Consider the following 19929-nt stretch of genomic DNA (forward strand, 5'->3'; position numbering starts at 1 on the left):
AGTATTTGCTTTTTTGTAACTGGCTTATTTCACTTAGCATAATGCCCCCAAGGGTCATCCATTTTATAGCATATGACAGAATTTCCTCTTTTTTAAAGTCTGAATAATATTCCTTTGTATGTGTACATACCACATTTTTTAAATTGAGATATAATTGACATATAACATTGTATAAGTTTAAGGTATGCAACATGTTGATTTGATACATTTACATATTGCAATATGATTTCCACCATAGGGTTAGCTAACACCTCTATCATGTCACATTTTCTTTATCTATTCATCTGTCTATGGACATTTAGGTTGCTTCCACCTCTTGGCTATTGTGAGTAATGCTGCAGTGAACATGGATGTATAAATCTCTCTTCAAGATCCTGTTTTCAATTCTTCTGGATATATACCCAGAAGTAAGGTTGCTGGATAATATGGTAATTCTGTTTTTTGTTTTTTGAAGAACCTCCATACTGCTTTCCATAGTGGCTACACCATTTTGCATTCCTATTGACAGTGCACAAGGGTTCCAATTTCTCCACATCCTCATCAAAACTTGTTATTTTCTGGTTTTTTGATAGTGGCCACATTATTTTTTATTATAGATATCCCTGACTCTTATCCTTCTGTAACCCTGCCCTATTTCAAAGCTCTTACTGTTCTATTCATTTCTACATTGCTTGAATTTTTTAATAAACCCATTACTTTTTTTTTTTTAAGATTTTATTTATTTTTTTTTTTCCCCCCAAAGCCCCAGTAGATAGTTGTATGTCATAGCTGCACATCCTTCTAGTTGCTGTATGTGGGACGAGGCCTCAGCATGGTGGGAGAAGCGGTGCGTCGGTGTGCGGCCAGGATCCGAACCCGGGCCGCCAGCAGTGGAGCGTGCGCACTTAACCGCTAAGCCATGGGGCCGGCCCAACCCACTACTTTTTTAATTTTTAAGGCAGTGAAGATACATATTTTAAAAATCTGTTGCAAAAAAGGTTGGCCAAAACCAACATGATAGTGGCATTTGATAGCTTTGCATATAACATATGTTACTGAGCACTGAGAGAAATGATGAAATTGAACTGTGGATTTTCTGAGCAGTCTGCAACTGAGACTAGGGGATCACATTGTGGGCCAAATATCCTTCTCACTATCACATCTCTTATCTATACCCAATCAAATAAGGTAAGCGTTGTTAGGAAACCTATAGTCAACTAAGGCATGCATTAGAATGTTAAGTGAAAATTACAGTGGTTTCCCTTGTTAAGAAGACGAATATATTTATTAATTTAAAGTAAATATAAATAAACATTGTAACATCAAAAGTGAAATCATAGAATGTTAGATGTAACCCAATGGAGCGATAAGAGAGCTCCCGTAGAGGGAGGGTCTTTCTGGGAGGAGAAAGTGTGTTCAACGTACTAGTGCTGCTCACACGTGTCCTGGTAGTGTGTGCTTGAGCCGCGCCTATCCCAGCCCCTCACTGATCCCGACACCAGGGTGATTCGGGCAAAGGATGAACCCCAAGTCTGCTGTACACATTATTTAAAAATAAGAACAGATAAAAGTTCCATAATTTATGTTTTAGAATTCTAAATGGCCCCATGTCAAATCAGCTTATGTCAAATTATCATACGCCCCTGCTGCTAACTAGCTGTGTGACGTTGACCAAGTCACTTAACCTCTCTGATACTCTTTCCTCTTCCACAGTGGGAAGACTGAAATGGATAACTGTGCATTCTCTTCTGGTGCTAACATTCTAGGATTTTAAGGTGTACTTTCAAAATTTCCATAGGCTCTTAGGATGACAGAGAGGATCAGCCCAGAAGGGCCACTAGCACAAGACGACCCATGGTAAGGCCAACTCTGTACAGCTACCACTTCACATACCATCTCTTACTGCCCACTCCTGTTGTCTCACCCCACATTCCAGCACCTTCTCTCTCTTCTGCCCATCCTTCCCCAATCCCAGCCCTCCCCCATCCCACACTTGAATCAACTAGAAAGAATATTTAGATACAGATGTACCTTGACTAGCAAAAATTAACTGATTACCTTGGAACAGAATGCCATTAGCCATTAACAGTGTTTGCAAAAACTAAGAAAAAGGCTCTATGCCTCAGAAAATATGTTTTTACTTCATTGAGCTACCTGAAAAGTGACTAATACCTTGGAACTGTATAACACTTTGGAATTGCAAAGGTTCTCATGTATAGTATCTCAATGTTCCTGATAAGCTTGAGAGGTAGGTTTCATTATCTCTCTATTATAGATGAGGAAGCCAGCACTGAAAAATAAAATGATTTGATCAAGAACTCAAAGTTCACCTACTAAATCAAGATCTTCCAGGGTGAGAATTTTAAGCATAACTTTTTACCTCTAATTTTAATTTCTAAGGCACTTCTCTTCAGGCCCATATAAATCAATTTTATGACTTTTTTTTAGAAACATTACTCAAAAAATCCACTCTGAGGGGCTGGCCCGGTGGCGCAAGTGGTTAAGTGGGCGCACTGCACTTTGGTGGCCCGGGGTTCACAGGTTCGGATCCTGGGCGTGCACCAATGCATGGCTTGTCAAGCCATGCTGTGGCAGCGTCCCATATAAAGTAGAGGAAGATGAGCACAGATGTTAGCCCAGGGCCAATCTTCCTCAGCAAAAAGAAAAAAAAAAAACAGGAGGATTGGTATCGGACGTTAGCTCAGGGCTGATCTTCCTCACACACACAAAAAAAAATCCACTCTGAGAATTGTAACTAGGATGTTGATGTTTAACTTCTTGGGGATGCCATTGATGTTTATGTTTCTTTTGTTTTCTTATTATCTCATAGTGCCACCTCCAGAGAAGGTGTTCAAAAAAGTACTTTTTGAGAAGATGAGTGAACAGAAGATGGATAGATGGATAGATAGATGGATACACTAACCAAGCAACAAACAAGTGAATGAATTAATGAATGGACTTAGAACCATTTGGCTTTTCAATTATTGATGAGAAAATATTACAACATCTTTGTCAGAGCCACTTATTTATCCATTTATTTATTAAGCACTTTTATCCATTTATTAAGCATTTTTCACTTTAATTAAGCATTGATAATTGGAAATATAAACTTGAGAATCACTCTCCTACTTCTGTTCACCCAGCTTCATTTAATATGCCAAGAATTTTGGTTGCAAATCAACAGAGATCAATTATCTACCTCTTTAATGATCTGGAAAGTTTAAAATGACAAATTGTTAAGCTTTTGTATCTCTCCAGGACCCAAAGGACTTGGTACTACCCTTCCCAAAAGCTTCTCTTGCTTTGACAGAGGCAGCTATTGCTTTCATCTAAGTTTAAGCTACTGGTGTCTATACCATCTGAATGTTTTCCTACAAAAAAAGTAGAAAACAAATCTATCCTAGAATTATTAAAGGTAAAAATATATAGATAGTACAAGCTCAAGTTTTTACTGGATGTATAATTTGAGGTAAAGCTGAACTGAGCCAGGAAAAGATTGTGGGAACCAAGAAAAACAGGCCTAACCAGCTCTTCTTGTATTAAAGACTGGGATCTAAAATGAGTCAGGTCTAACAGACATTTCTCCAAAGAAGATATACAGATGGCCAACAGACACATGAAAAGATGTTCAAAATCACTAACTATCAGGGAAATGCAAATCAAAACTACAATGAGATATCACCTCACGCCGGTCAGAATGGCTATAATTAACAAGACAGGAAACAACATGTGTTGGAGAGGATGTGGAGAGAAGGGAACTCTCACACACGGCTGGTGGGAGTGCAAACTGGTGCAGCCACTATGGAAAACAGTATGGAGATTCCTCAAAAAATCAAGGATAGAACTACCATATGATCCAGCTATTCCACTGTTGGGTATTTATCCAAAGAACTTGAAAACACCAATTTGTAAAGGTTCGTGCACCCCTGTGTTCATTGCAGCGTTATTCACAATAGCCAAGACTTGGAAGCACCCTAAGTGCCCATCAAGGGACGAATGGATAAAGAAGATGTGGTATATATACACAATGGAATACTACTCAGCCGTAAGAAACGATGAAATCCAGCCATTTGTGACAACATGGATGGACATTGAGGGTATAATGCAAAGTGAAATAAGTCAGAGGGAGAAGGTCAAATACCGTATGATTTCCTTCATTAAGTAGTAAATAATAACAACAATAAACAAACACATAGGGACAGAGATTGGATTGGTGGTTACCAGAGGGGGAGGGGGGAGGGAGGAGGGTGAAAGGGATAATTCAGTACATGTGTGTGGTGATGGGTTGTAATTAGTATTTTGGTGGTGAACATGATGTAATCTATGGAGAAATAGAAGTATAATGATGTACACCTGAAATTTTTACAATGTTATAAACCAACATTACTGCAATAAACAAAAAATTTTAAATAAATAAATAAATAATAAAAATAAATTAAAAAAATAAAAAATAAAATAAATAAATAAATAAAATAAAATAAAATGAGTCAGGTCTAACACTGTAAAATGATTCCTCCAAGTCTTCATCATAACTTTACATATAGTAAACAGAATTTTATCTGCATTTCAAAATTTTATTTAAATGATAGTCATATAGTTACAAAATAATAATTATATAGCAGTGCTCCTGTGGCAAAATCAAGGCTCAATTTTGGAAGTTCTTGAGAAATTCACACAAAAGGGTAACAATGGTTTTCCGGGGAGGGTGAGGGAAAGGAATTAAGAAAACAGAAGAACTTAATTCTGTCCTATACTTCCAAAAGATTTTACCTTTTTACAATAATCACATATTACATTTTAAATAGAAAAATAATTTAAAATTTTATTTATGTTCGGTTTATGGAGTTTATGTGAAAGATAAGCAATTCCCAGCAGATTTCTACTCTCTATTATAAAGATGTCTACTCATATTTATAGTGATTCCTTCTAACTCTGTGCACATGAGGATTGAAGCATCTGAGTAAATATGACAACTACAGAGATCAAAGTACAGACACTGGGAGATATGTTTCTAACCATATAAGAAACATAATTGCCAGCAAAGTTTTCAAACATAGTCACGGTTTCCTCAAACTGGAACTGAAGAAATTAAAAGTTAAAAGTCATTATTATCATTCTAAGTTGGAAAGAAATTTTACAAACCCAACTATATGTGTAATATAAATTTATTACAGATTACTATTTAACTATGTGTTTCTGATCCAAGTCTACAATTGCATAACACAAAATACACATATTGCAAATTCACAGCATTCTGGAAGCAACAGAGCATTCAAAATAATGGCTTAAACTGAAGACACTTCTTTGTTTAAAGCACTTACATGTTTAACTGGTTTTAGAACAGAACTTGGGACCCATAATAATGAACTTGGTTTTATTGCTTAGATAGCTTCAGAGAAGAATAAGGTGCACATTTTTAAAAGAGTACAAAAGTAGATTTTGTAAAAGTACTAATTATTTTAAAATAGTAGTATCAAATCATAATTCATTTATCAACAAGATTAGGGAATTAGGTGTGGCACATTAGTGATTTTTCATATAGCTGAAGTTAACCATTTCAAATGTCTTTTTTTTTAATGGCAATCTATTAAAATTGTATCAGATATTTTCTCACCTAATTGAACAGAATGTATTGAGCAGAAATCACCTTTGTCCTGAGGTTGAGGGCCATCAGTCATTGTACTACATGAGGCCCTCCATGATTACTAAGGTGTCTATACACTGCTTCCCTCCCCTGCTCCCTCCTTCGCTGTCTGTTGTTCCCAGCACGCCTGTAGCCCCGTTTTCATTTTTCCTTCTAATATACCACGCCCTGGGAACGTAGTCATAATTGAAAGTAGCCAGGGAAAGCCAGATAAGCAGGCTCGTTTAAACCTTAAACTTAATTTTACACACAAACCTGAGTCAACAGGCTCTGATATGAAGCTCTGATATCGGCCTCACTCCTCTCTGGTGGTGAGAACATTACCTTTACTGCGCAACCCAGTACACTGCTTTTTGCCAAGTCCAGGCTGTACTCTGATCCAGGTGGTAAGATCAAGCGGTAAGAATTTTCCTGGGTAGGAAAATTGGTTGCCAAATAATAAAAACAACACAGTTCAGGTTATTTGGGTGCCCAGGACAGCTGCAGTCTCTGAGAGTGCTCCCAACAAATAGTACCCCTCTCCCCCATCCAGTTATAAATCATTTAATAAAGTAAAAATGGAAGCCATTGCCAATACACCTTGCTTGGAAGGGTGAGACCCAATTGGGCCTGCTGATTAAACTAAAGAATTGCCCACCTAATCCTAGACAGCCCTGGACCTAAGCAGGCCTATGTGATGGAGGCTCCGTTCCAAGGAAAAAGGAAAGAGCTGAGCTGTGCACTCCTAATGTGTCTTTCCTAATTTACCAATTCAACTTAGCTGATATTTACATCAAATCATCTCAGCTTTCAGTTTCATCTACAACCGGCCTTCCATTATTTCATCTCTTCCTTGTTTAATTAGCTCAGGTGCAAAGGATTCAGCTAATCCTACTCATTCCAAGGCACTTTATTCATCAATGTTAAGAGTCCATATGAAGCCCCTTTCTGCTTATTTACTTATACACTACCCCTGTTGTCTTCCCCACCCAGGCGACAACACTGATGTGGTTTATATGTTTTCTTGAGTTTGTATGCAACCCTATGAAAAGTGTTATTGTTTAAATGTGTATTTTAAAACTTTACATAAATTTATATACATAAGGTTCCAGTCTGTGTCTTACTTTTCTTACTCCACACCACATTTTTAAGATCTGTCTGTGCTGTTATATGTGCATCTTCATTGCTTCTAAATGCCGCATAGTGCTCCAAGGTGTGCAACCACCACATTTCATTTGCTCATTCCCCCAAATGATGGGCATCTTAATTCCTCTACATCCTTGTGCATGTCCCATTATGGTCCTGGCTGAGTCATACAGCTGTGGGTACCTAATTTGATTGAGCACCCCCAAAATAAAATACTGTTGAGTATTGAGAGTTCTTTATACATCCTAGATAATAGTCCTTTGTCAGATATGTGGTTTGCAAATATTTTCTCTCATTCTATAACACCTCTCTTCATCCTCTTAACTGGCTTTTTTTGCAGAACAGACATTTTTAATTTTAGTGTAGTTCAACTTATCGATTTTTCCTTTTATAGATTGTGATTTTGGTGCCAAGTATAGAAACTTTCTACCTAGCCCTAGGTTCCAAAGATTTTCTCAAGATTTTTTCCTAAAATTTTATAGTTTTATGTTTGACATTTAAGACCATGATCCATTTGAGTTAATTTTTGTATAACTTGTAAAACTTGGATTGAGTTCTTTTTTTTTTTTTGCCTGTGGCTGGCTGTTCAGTTGCCGCAGCACACCATTTCTTGGAAAGGTTATCTTTCTTCTGTTGAATTACACTTTTTTTCACAAATCGGTTGGGCATATTTGTATGGATCTATTTCTGGGTTCTCTGTTCTGTTCCATTGATCTGTGTGTCTATCTATCCCTCCACCAGTACTATACAATCTTGATTACTGTAGCTATACACTAAGTCTTGATATTGGGTAGATGTATTCTTCCCACTTTATTGATCTTTTTCAAAATTGATATTCTAGTTCCTTTGCCTTTCATACAAATTTAAGATAATGTTGTCTATGTCTGTAAAAAAATCTTGTTGAGATTTTGATAGGAATTGCATTAAACTTGTATATCAGTTTGGGGAGAATTGACCTCTTTACTATGTTGAGACTTCCAATCCATGAACACGATATGACTCTTCACTTATTTAGATCTTTGATTTCTTTCATCAGCATTTTGTAGTTTTCAGCATACAAGTCTTGTACATGTTTTGATACAAGATTTACACCAAGTGTTTTATCTTTTGAGTGATTGTAAATGGTATTGTATTTTTAATTTTGACATCCACATTTACTGCTAGTATATAGAAATACAACTGATTTTTTTCTTTTTTGGTGAGGAAGATTAGCCCTGAGCTAACATCTGTTGCCAATCCTCCTCTTTTTGCTGAGGAAGATTGGCCCTGGGCTAACACCCATGCCCATCTTCCTCTACTTTATATGTGGGATGCCTGCCACAGCATGACTTGATAAGCAGTGCATAGGTCCACACCCGGGATCTGAACCTGTGAATCCCGGGCCAGCAAAGCAGAGTGTGCAAACTTAATGGCTGCCCCACCACGCCGGCCTCTACAATTGATTTTTGTATGTTTATATTGTATCCTGCAACCTCGTCAAGCTCACTTATGTGTTCTAGGAAATTTTTGGTGGATGCCTTGGGATTTTCTATATAGACAATCATGTTATCTGCAAACAAGGATAGTTTTATTTCTTCCATTCTGATCTGTATGCCCTTTATTCTGCCCCCCCTCCCCCTTTTTTTGGCCTTATTGAACTGACTAGAGCTTCCAGCACTATGGTGAATAAGAGCAGTGGGAGAAGACATCCTTACCTGGCTCCCAATCTTAGTGGGAAAGCATCAGCATTCACAGTAAGTATGACGTTAGCTGTAGGGTTTTTGGTAGATGTTCTTTATGAAGTTGAGAAATTTCCTTTCTATTTCTACTTTTTCTGAGTTTTCTTCATGAGTGACTGCTGAATTTTGTCAAACGCTTTCCCTGCATCAGTTGAAATGAGTGTGAAAGTTTTCTTCTTTAGCCTGCTAATATGTTGGATTACACTGATAGATTTTCAAATGTTGAACCAGCCTTGCATCTCTGGCATAAACCCCACTTAGTAATGGCATATAACTCTTTTTATATATTGCTGAATTCTATTTTCTAGTATTTTGTTAGGGATTTTTGAACGTATGGTCCTGAGCAATATTGGTCTGTATGCTTTTTGTTTTTTGTTTGTTTGCTTGTTTACTGTTTTGGTGTCAGGGTAAAATTAGCTTTATAAAATGAATTAGAAAGTGTTCCCTCCTTTTATATTTTCTGAAAATGTTGTATATAATTGATATTAATTTTTTTAACGTTTGGTAGAATTCTCCAGTGAAAGCATCCAGGCCTACACTTTTTTGGAAGTTTTTAAATTATGAACTCAATTTCCTTAATCCTTATAGGGCTATTCAAATGGTCTATTTCATATTAAATGAATTGTAGTAGTTTGTGTTTTTCAAAGAAGTGGTCTATTTCGTCTAAGTTGTCAAATTTATATGTGTAGAATTGTTTGTAGTATCAGTGTTCCCCTATGATCCTTTTGATGTCTATAGAGTTACCCTTATTTTCATTCCTAACATTGGTAATTTGTATCTTCTCTCTGTTTTGTCACTTTTGCTAGAGGTCTGTCAATTTTGTTGATCTTTTCAAAGATCCAGCACTTTATTTCATTGGTTTTATCTATTGTTTTTCTATTTTTAATTTCATTGATTTCTGTTCTCATTTTTATTATTTCCTTCTTTCTTCTTGCTTTGGGTTTAATTTGTATTTCCTTTCCTAAGTTCTCAAAGTGTTTCTGTTATTGATTTCTAGTTTGTCAGAGATCACACTCTATATGATTTCAATCATTTTAAATTTATTGAGGTTTGTTTTATAGCCACAGATACGGTTTAACTTGGTACGTGTTTTGTGGGCACTTGAAAAGAATGTGCGCTTTGCTGTTGTTGGGGGGAGTGTTATTTCAATGTCACACAGATCCTGTTGATTGATGTTGTTGTTGATGTCTATGTAATTTCTGATTTTCTGTATAGTTGTTCTTTCAATTGTTCAAAGAGGTGTGTTGAAGTCTCCAACTATAATTATGGATTTGTCTATTTCTTCTTTCACATCTATTAGTTTTTGCTTAAAACATTTTACGTATGTTCCTGGTACATATACATTAGAATTGCTATGTATTCTTGATGGATTGAAGTTTTATCATTATATAATGTCCCTTTCTGTCTCCGGTAATTTTCTTAACTCTCAAGTCACTTTCTTAACCACAGCAGACAGTGTTATAATCTTGGCTTCAACCACCAAACATAATTTAGAACACTCAAGATGAGAAGGAAAGTCGATGGTATTTACCCATACTTTTGGTTGCTATATTCTTTCTTCCATCCTGATGTTCCATGGTTTCTTCTTTTATTGTTTCCTTCCTGTTTAGAGAACTTATTTAGTCATTCTCTTAGGTGCATCTGCTGGAAACATAATCTCTTATTTTTGCTTTTTCTGAGAATGTGGTGATTTCCTTTTCATTCTTGAAAAACATTTTCTATGGGTATAGAATTCTGGTTGACTTCTTTCAGTACTTGAAAATATTGTGCAACTTCCTTCTGGTCTCCATAATTTCTGATGAGAAATCTGCTCTCATCTAATTGGTTCCCCCCACTCCCGATAGGTAAGGTGCCATTTTCTCTGGCTGTTTTCAAGTTGAGGGTTTTTTGCTTTTTGTCTTTAGTTTTTAGAAGTTTCATTATGATGTATCTTTCCATGAATTTCTTTGGGTTTATACCGTTTGGGATTCATTCACTTTCTTGAATCTGCAGCTTTATACCTCTTGCCAAATTTGGGAAGTTTTCAGATGTTATTTCAAGTTCTTTTTCAGTCCTGGTCTCTCTCTCCTCTCCTTCTGAGACTCCAATGACAATATTATCAGATCTTTTGTTATAGCCCCACAGGTCCCTGAGATCCTGTTCACGTTTTTTCAGTCTATTTTCTCTCTATTATTCATATAAAGTAATTCTATTGTTCTATCTCCCAGTTTCTGATTCTTTCCTCTTTCCCCTTCTTTCTGCTGTTCAGCCCGTCCACTGAACTTTTAATTTCTGTTATTGTATTTTTTTTAATACATTTCTTTTTTTTTCTTTTTTTTTTTTTTTTTGTGAGAAAGATCAGCCCTGAGCTAACATCCATGCTAATCCTCCTCTTTTCACTGAGGAAGACTGGCTCTGAGCTAACATCTATTGCCAATCCTCCTCCTTTTTATTTCTTTTTTTTTTCCCCAAAGCCCCAGTAGATAGTTGTATGTCATAGTTGCACATCCTTCTAGTTGCTGTATATGGGACGCGGCCTCAGCATGGCCAGAGAAGCGGTGTGTCGGTGTGCACCCGGGATCCGAACCTGGGCCGCCAGTAGCGGAGCGCGCGCACTTAACTGCTAAGCCATGGGGCCAGCCCCATTTGATTCTTCTTTATGTGTTTTATTTCATTGCTGAGGCTTTCTATTTTGTTGTGGTTGTTGTTTCAAGCATGTTCATATTTGCTCCTTGAAGCATTTTCATTATGGCTGCTTTAAAATCTTTCTTTGGTAATCCCTGTCATCTTGGTATCAGCATCTACTTACTGTTTTCTTCATTCAGTTTGAGATCTTCTTGGTTCTTGGTATGATAAGTGATTTTTGATTGAAACCTGGATGTTTTCATGTTGTATTATGAGAGTCTGGATCTGACAAACTTTCTGTCTTGGCTGGCTTTCTCTGACATGTCTCCAGTAGGGGAAGAGTGGTGTGCTGCCTCATTACTTCCAGGTGGAGGTAGAAGTCCAGGTTCCCCACTCGACCTCCAATGACACCCAAGGTGTGTGTGGGGGGGCCTCATTACTCCTGGATGATGATGGGAATTCTGACTCCCCACATGATATCCACTGAAACTGCAGGGGCAGGAAGTAAACCTTGTTAATGGCCAGTGGGGACAAAGTTCCCAGCTCCCTACTTGGTCTTCTAACACTACTGCAGAGGCAGTATTGGGATGCATCATTACAGGGTCATGAGGGTGAAAGTCTAAGCTCCCCACTCCGCCTTTGCTGGTGTGGGTGTGGATGAGATCACAGTTTCATCTGTAGTGTTTGGCTAGAGTAGAGAAGTGATTGTCTAAAAGTTCTGCCCCTTTTCTGTTCCTTTGGCTACAGAACACAGGCTTTTTTTATTTTCCTTATTGTTTTTTTGGTCTATGCCCATTGGTGTTTCTTGGTTGCAGCCTTCTTCAGCTCCAAGTCTGTGATATATAAGACAAAAAGAAAACCCAAGGAACTCACCACCATGCTGTTCCTTGGCTGCCAATGTCTCTAGGCAGTGTGCTTTCTCTCCCTCTTCCAGGGTCTTCTTATGTTCGTATTATATATAATTTCCAGGGTTTTTAGTTATACTTAGTGAGAGGAATAAGGAAAAGTATGTCCAATTCATCTTCCCAGAAGCAGAAGTTCAATTGCTTCTTTTTATATAACACGTTTTGATAACACAGCACATTGTACATTTCTAGAACTGATTTTCTGCAGAGTGAGTTAAGAGGCTTGTGGAATTTCCGTGATATTCAAACATGCAAAAGAACAACGGAGAAACAAACCTTACAGTCACAAGAGCCAGGCAGGTAGTAAGGAGACAGTTTTCTCTAAGGTAATAATCTGGTCAATCTTGTATGTTAGCAGAAGTGAGCCACGGAACTAACACACTGTGCAGGAGCACCTGGCTGAGACCCCAACAAAACCTTCAGTTCCTCAGCCTGTCATTTCCACTTTTGTACTTGATTCTTTGAGCACTAAAGCTGTTTTTCACACCTCAGACAGGCATGAGAGGCAGGATGGGAACTTTGCCATCTCTTACAAGTAGACCTTGTCCTCAAACCAGGCTGTTTTGTTCACTTGGCTCTGAGACCCCCATTCTGATCCTACTTCTGGCCTAGTCTTGACCTTTTGCTTGGTCTCAGTGATTCCCAATGTTGTCCCTTTTTGGCTTTGATGGTACCCTATATGTCTCCTGCTGGAAATCAGGTGGACTGGCCTCCTTCCAATAAAAAGCAGGACCAGCTTGCCCTCCCAAGGAGGGTATGGTGACTCCAGACACCCTCAGCTGGTGCTCTGAATCCCACTTATAGTCAATAGAAGAGAAGACTTTAGAATATGGGTATAAATATGTGATGGGTCACCAGGCCCCAAATCTGAGCAATGGTATGTAATTGCAAGTCCCATTGTTAGTGAAGAAGAGAGTTAAGTGTATTCTAGTTCTAGTTCCCAGGGGATAAAGCCAACTGGGATAAAGCCAACTGGGTTCACCTTCAAGGAGGGACAGAAAACATTGGCCCGGGAAAGCTGAATTGATGTTGTTGTTTTTCAATAGCCCCTCTGCTATGGCCTGAATGTTTGTGTCCTTCTCTGAAATTCATATGTTGAAGCCTTAATCTCCATTGTGATGGTATTTGGAGGTGGGGCCTTTGGGAGGTAATTAGGTCACGAGGATGAAGCCCTAATGAATGGTATTAATGTCCTTATAAGAAGAGACACGGGGCCAGCCCGGTGGCATGGTGGTTAAGTTCGGCGTGCTCCACTTTGGTGGCCCAGGGTTTGCGGGTTCAGATACCAGGCACGGACCTACACCACACATCAAGCCATGCTGTGACGGCGACCCACATACAAAACAGAGGAAGATTGGCAACAGCTGTTAGCTCAGGGCCAATATTCCTCACCAAAAAAAAAGAGAGAGAGACGTGAGAGAGACAATCTCTCTCTGTCGTGTGAGGATATAGCAAGAAGCCATCTATCTACAAACCAGGAAGAGGGTTCTTGCCAGGAAATGAATCTGTCAGCACCTTGATCTTGGACTTCCCAGCTTCCAGAACTGTGAGAAATATATTTCTAGTGTTTAAACCATCAGTCTATTGTACTTGTTATAGCAGCCCAAGCTGACTAAGATATCATCTTAAAAAAATAAATCTCTGTTAAAATATGATCATTTAACATCCCAAAGACTTCTCTGGGCTAGAAGAAGAGAGCAAAGCTTTTAAAAAATGATTCATAGAAGCCTGGAGGACCTTGTAAAGAGAGACAGGGTAGAGAAACAGTTTAGCTCATATTTTAACCACAGTCTACCAAACCTATAGCCTTAAAGATCTCATTTGGTAAGGTGGAGAGCAGCAAAGAGTGGCTAAGAGCAGGGAGCGGGGAGCCAGGGGAAGAGGAGAGAGCTCGGCTTCCAATAGAAGTTCTGCTAACAAAATATCAAGTCTGCTGATTCCTTATAACCTGCCTCTCCATCTCCTAATTCTATGTTCTCTATTCAAATACAAATTCCATTAACTAAGAGAATTGTTGTCTAAATAAAGACTTCTGAATCAAACCCATAAAGGGTTCTCTGTTTACTTAGAAACCTCTAAGAAAGACTAGTCAACTTCTTGATTTCAAGATTTTTATCTTTCTTCCAACCTGTGATCATCTCCACGTGATCTGGAGTCATGATTTCTTTCTGTAAGTAATATGACACAAACAGTAAGATTTTTAGAGAAAATGGAAAACATCCTCTTTGAAAAGGCTAAGCCTGACTTGCAAACAAGCAGAAATTCAATCCTTTACATATTTAACTAAATGAGGACCTTTTCTTGAGATAAAGCTTGTGAAGATAGGAGATAAAAGGCTTTAGAAAAAAAAAGTGGATAATAGTTTTTAAAGGAGTAGTCCCATTTCCTACTCATCATCAGGACTTTTTATTTTAAGCTTCATTGAGTTGCCACATTCAAGATGCTTATCAGGATAAGAATTGGTAAATTTGCAGGGAATTTACAAACTACGGTGTGGAGACAGGGCTAAAGGGATCTTAGGAAAGGCCAGACACCTCTGCTGAGGTCTTTCTGCTGTAACGTTTATCCTTTTGCTTAAATAAAATGCATCTCCTGTTTAAATGGACCCGTGGCTACCATGGTCTCTGTTTTCTTCAAACTACAGTAAAGTCAAATCACATGTAGGGACGTAGGGAGAAGGAAGGAAGATAAAAATCAGGACCTAATTCTCTTAGCAGAAGCTGAGAGAAACAGCCCAGGCTTTTGAATGGAGAGCCCTCATGTGTCCCAAGCTTCACGATTTCCTTCACTGTGGGCGCTGTGAGGTGTTCATGTGTGTTTTCACGGATGTTCTACTCTCACCTCATCCACATCAGATTCCTGCTCTTTGAAATCCTTAGCCCTCAGGTCTGACTACCTGAGAGTCACATGGGGAGGCCAGAGGATGGGAGGCACTTCTTGAAAGTTTTTGTTTGTTTGTTTAATGTTTTAAGCTTCCAATAATGCTTTCCAGAGATCCCAAGGATCACTTCCACTACCCCACTGGCTCACATTAGCATCAGAACAGCATCCCAGATGTCCAAGCAGGAAGTATCACAGACTTTCCAGGCCAGCCTCCTCCTTGTAGAGATGAGTAAACTCAGGCCCAAAGAGGGGGAGCAACTTGCACCAGGTCACAGAGTTTGTGGAGCCAGGACTAGACCCCATTCTCCCTGACTCCTCATCCAGAGCCTCCCCATGTCCCACACATCACAAGAGCATAAGAGTTGAGGGCAGAGGTGGGGCTGTGCTGAGGGCTGCTCAGTTCTCCTAGCCCTTCCTCTCAGTTTCCCCAGCTCTCACTACATCATAGTCATAGTCCAAAGGTCTAAAGGTCGGTTTCAGCCTCAATATTGGGAGACCCTGCACCCTAGGGCTCTCTCCCTACACCATGGTACCTTCTGCTTCCTACTGTCCCCTCCTTGTTAACCCCTTGTTTCCCAATTTCCCTCTCCAGCTCTTCCCCCCTGGGGTCTAGGCTCAGACGGAGGTGCCAGAGGGGAAAGAAGGAGGCACTGGAGCCTTTTAGCTGAGCCTGAGACTCAGCTCCCGGGTGTGATTCCAACCCTCAGGTCAATAGTTGGTGGCTGTTATGAGTGAGGTGGGGGCTCTCCTCTTTTACCTTGGGGTTTCTGAATGACTGCTGTTATAGACATGGTAATTCCAAGAGGATTTTCTCACTGTACAAGGACCCTGGCTCAGTCAGCCAGGTGGAAGTGAGCCTCCAAGTTCCCCTCCTTCCCCTCCTCACCAGCAAATGGTCCAGGTCTCTGGGCTGAAGGTAGGAACTGTGATGTCAGCAAAGCCCGGAACTCTCCTCCACAATCCACACTTGTCTGTCCCCTCCATCTCAACCTCACATGAAATTAGAGAGCGTGGAAACGAGCCATTGGTCAGTGACGGACTCTTTTAAGCCTAGGGGGATGAAGTCGCCCCACCATACCTCTTCTCTTTCCACTGAATGTATTTGTAAAAAACAAAACAAAATAAAAACTATGCAGTTACCTGCCTCCTCCCCTCCTACACCATAGAAAACAAAAATTAAATTTCAAATACATTTGGGAAACAATGGGTTCAATAAATAAGTTTCTTTTCTTTATAGCTTTGGGTGTTCTATGAATCTCCCAGTGGGAATAAACATGTTTCCTGGGGACACAGTTAGGAAACAGCTGTCCTAGAATTGGTCTTAAGAACCAATCCAGATCAAGTAGATGAACGTCTTCAAAAACTATTTTTAAAACTACACAAATGTATTGCAGGCAACTAGAACTTGAAAGTAGGGCTACGCCTTGAAAGTTATGCCATAAATCAATAAATAATGAATTGGAAACAGAATGAGAGAACATGGGAGGAAACCTAGGCAGAAGAAAGTCTAATTATCACATTAACATATCTAAAGAAGAAATGGAAATTAGAGACAGGCCAGATTAGGAGGAGAGGATTTGGCCTGCTTACTGTAGCTGTTTAGTGCTGGTAGCAGAAACACCCACATGGAGGTGACAAAGACTATCTCCTTGACCAAACTAAAGCCAGGCTCTTTGGAGCCCCCTTTTCAATGAGGCCTCATCCTTGGGCCCCCTCTTCGGCCTGCTTAGCCCAGTTATAACAGGAATCCTGCTAAGTCAGTTTAGAGAGAATCCCCCCACCTTGATATCTGATCAAATTCCTCATCCTCCACCCTTTATGTGTAAAACCTTGACCTGTCTTCAGCAAGAACCCTCTTAAGTAGATTTAGCAAGATTCCTCCATCCTTGATGTCTCCTCTTAGTAATTCTCCATCCCCCTCCCCCTCACTTTGCTCATTGGCTGCAAATCCCCAGCTGTCTTTGCCATATTCAGAGCTAAGCCTGATCTCTCTCCCCTATTGCCATAGTCTTGACCCTATTGCAACAGTCCTAAATAAAGTCTTCCTTACCATTTTAATAAGTGTCAGAATAATTTTTTACCTACAGCAGTGAGGGGCAGGAAAGATCCAGCACTCTTTGTTGCCTTCGAACATCAGAACCACTCAAATAATCAGCCTTTCTTTTCTTTCATGGTCACCTAACAACCTCGGGTGGATTCTAGCTTCCAAACTTGTTTTCAGACTGAAGAGAATGTCCTTCACCATTTTATAGTTCTCACTGTTAATTAGTAAATTGGCATTGATGCTGGTTTATATACATCTGTGATTAAGTTAATCCTGGAGCAGTATCCCCAAGGCAAAACACATTGACAAAAATCAAGTTTCTGGGCCCACAAAAGAAAGGACCAGAAGGTAAGATCTAGCCACAGGGAGCTACAGAATTTAAGAATCCCAGCTGGAGCTTAGATGACATAGCTACCTAATGAACATCAGCAACCAAAGTTTTTGAAAAGTCAATAGGGAGTTAGAGGTGAGGAAATAATGTGGGTGATATAAATCATTTTGGCTGTTGCATTCAAAATCTAGTTTTTCTTCTCTCTCACTGCCTACATCCCAAGACTCAAGACTCAATTATGTCTTGTGTTTCTATCTTCTAGCTATCTCTCAGATCTACCCATGGCTTTATCCTGACCTGGGGATCTTATTAAGATGCAGATTCTGGTTCAGAGGTCCTAAGAGGGTAGAGACAAGAGTCTGCATGTCTACAAAGCTCCCAGGTGTTGCAGATGCTACTGGCCCAGAGACCCCTCCTTTGAGCACAAGATGCAAGGTTCCATCATCTCTAGTCTTGGAGTATTGCCACGAACTCCTATCTTTCCAATCCATTTCCCACCCTGCAGCCATTGGGGTCCTTCTAAAATGCAAATGTGAACAAGTTCCTCCACTTTCCCTTCTTCCCATTGCTCATACAGCCCTCAGATCCTGCTCCTGCCTCCCACTCCACCTCAAGCTCCCACTCCACCTCAAGCTGATTGGTCCAGCCCTGATGAATTAGGCTCAATTCCTATGATCACCCTGTCATCTCTATTTCTGAGCTTTCTCACAAGTTCTCCTCAACTGACAAACATTAATTTTCCTTCTAATTCCCACCTTTACCCCACCACATCCTCCCAGGTTTTTGAAATCCAATCATACACTCTTCTTTTGCAGTTCTATAACACTCTGAACCTCTTCTCTCATTGTACTTATCAACCTATGTAATGACTTTTCTCAAATTTCTATCATTAGATCATAGATGAAGGAGATTGAGAGGTACCTGTGCTTATCTCCATCACATTGTTTCACATATAGAAAATGTTTAAAATGTATTTATTAGGGCCGGCCCCATGGCTTAGCGGTTAAGTGCTCGCGCTCCGCTACTGGTGGCCCGGGTTCAGATCCCGGGCGTGCACCGACACACCGCTTCTCCGGCCATGCTGAGGCCGCGTCCCACATACAGCAACTAGAAGGATGTGCAGCTATGACATACAACTATCTACTGGGGCTTTGGGGGAAAAAAAAGCAGGAGGAGGATTGGCAATAGATGTTAGCTCAGAGCCAGTCTTCCTTAGCAAAAAGAGGAGGATTGGCATGGATGTTAGCTCAGGGCTGATCTTCCTCGAGGAAAAAAAAAAGTTGATATTAAAAATAAATAAATAAATAAAATGTATTTATTAAATGGAACTGGAAAAGGGAGAGCATTCAGGAAGTAGAAGCCTGGAAGGCTTATATCTCATTTGGTCTTCTTCATAGAGTCACAATCAGGGTCACTAAATGTTAAGGATAAAATAGATGAGGCTGTCACATTGAACCATAATCTAAAGCTTCTAACAACTTTAGAATAATACAAGGCTTGCATTTCTGTTTGAATTTCATCTCTCCTAAGCAATACAGAATACATATTTTATATATAAACGCGGCAGCCCTGACCAGCTGCTCTCTATTTTTACAGAAGCACTAGCAAATATAAGCATAAACTGCAGTAAGATATGCAAAATAAGGAAAGACAGGATAGTAAGTGGGGGGAGGGGTTAAATGCGAAGTAGCCTTGTGAGAGACCCTTCCAGAGAGATGTTTCACAGGATAAGCAGTTCTTTAATCTCAGCACGTGTGATCTGTAGACGGATCCTAACAATTATAATTGTTTTAAATAAAAATCTCAGAACTTTACATTAAGTTCTGAGCTTCCATATGCATTATAAAAAATCAACATGGAATCTTCTGTAGAATAAAACAGGTATGCATGCTTAACATAAAAGTCTATGTGGTTGAAGTATATCAATTCAATGAGGCCTAGTTATTTTATTATATACAAAAATATAATTGATATTCTGTTGTATTTTCACATTTTTCTTTCACTAGGCTTCTCTTACCTAGAGATTTTCTTCTATTTTTCGAGGAAGGAATGGCATAATGAAAGCAGTAGGATCCAGCTGGCTTTTTTGTTTTCTCACTGTTACCAGATCCTAAATCTCTCCCCTGATCTGGCTCAGGATTCTGGTGTGGAATAGATGATTCCATTCCAGTCAAGGTATTACCTGAGATGGGAAAGATCACCCCTGGGAGCCCACCTGCCTCATGAGCCCTGTGAATTCCTCACTGGTAAACAATGTTCCTATTGTCTTGCTTCATTCATAGTTCTCAGAGCCACACCTGCCAGAAGCCAGCAGCAGCTGCCCACTTACCTTCTTAGAAAGAATAATGAGAAAGAACAGACAGAAAGCTGGAGTTAGGAAGTAATTCAACGTATCAAAGTATCTTTTTACATTTTGTGTGTGAGAATATTCAATATTTCCATGGATGTGAATTTACTTACAATACAAATATGATAAACCTACTATTTATCGAATACCTCTTACATGCTAGAACTTCACATACCTATTTTATTTTGTCTCTGTGACAGCCAGGAAAGTTAGGTATTATACTCCCCAAGGAAATTGAGGCCCGGAGAGAATCAATCCCAGTCAGTGGCTGCTCCGAGATTCAGACGTGGATCAGCCTTATTTCTAAAGCTCTAGTTCTTTCCTCTAAGCTCTGCTGCCTTCGAGAAAG

Source organism: Ceratotherium simum, chromosome 19, assembly GCF_057802395.1.
Source record: "Ceratotherium simum simum isolate JZ-2026a chromosome 19, ASM5780239v1, whole genome shotgun sequence".
NCBI lineage: Eukaryota > Metazoa > Chordata > Mammalia > Perissodactyla > Rhinocerotidae > Ceratotherium > Ceratotherium simum.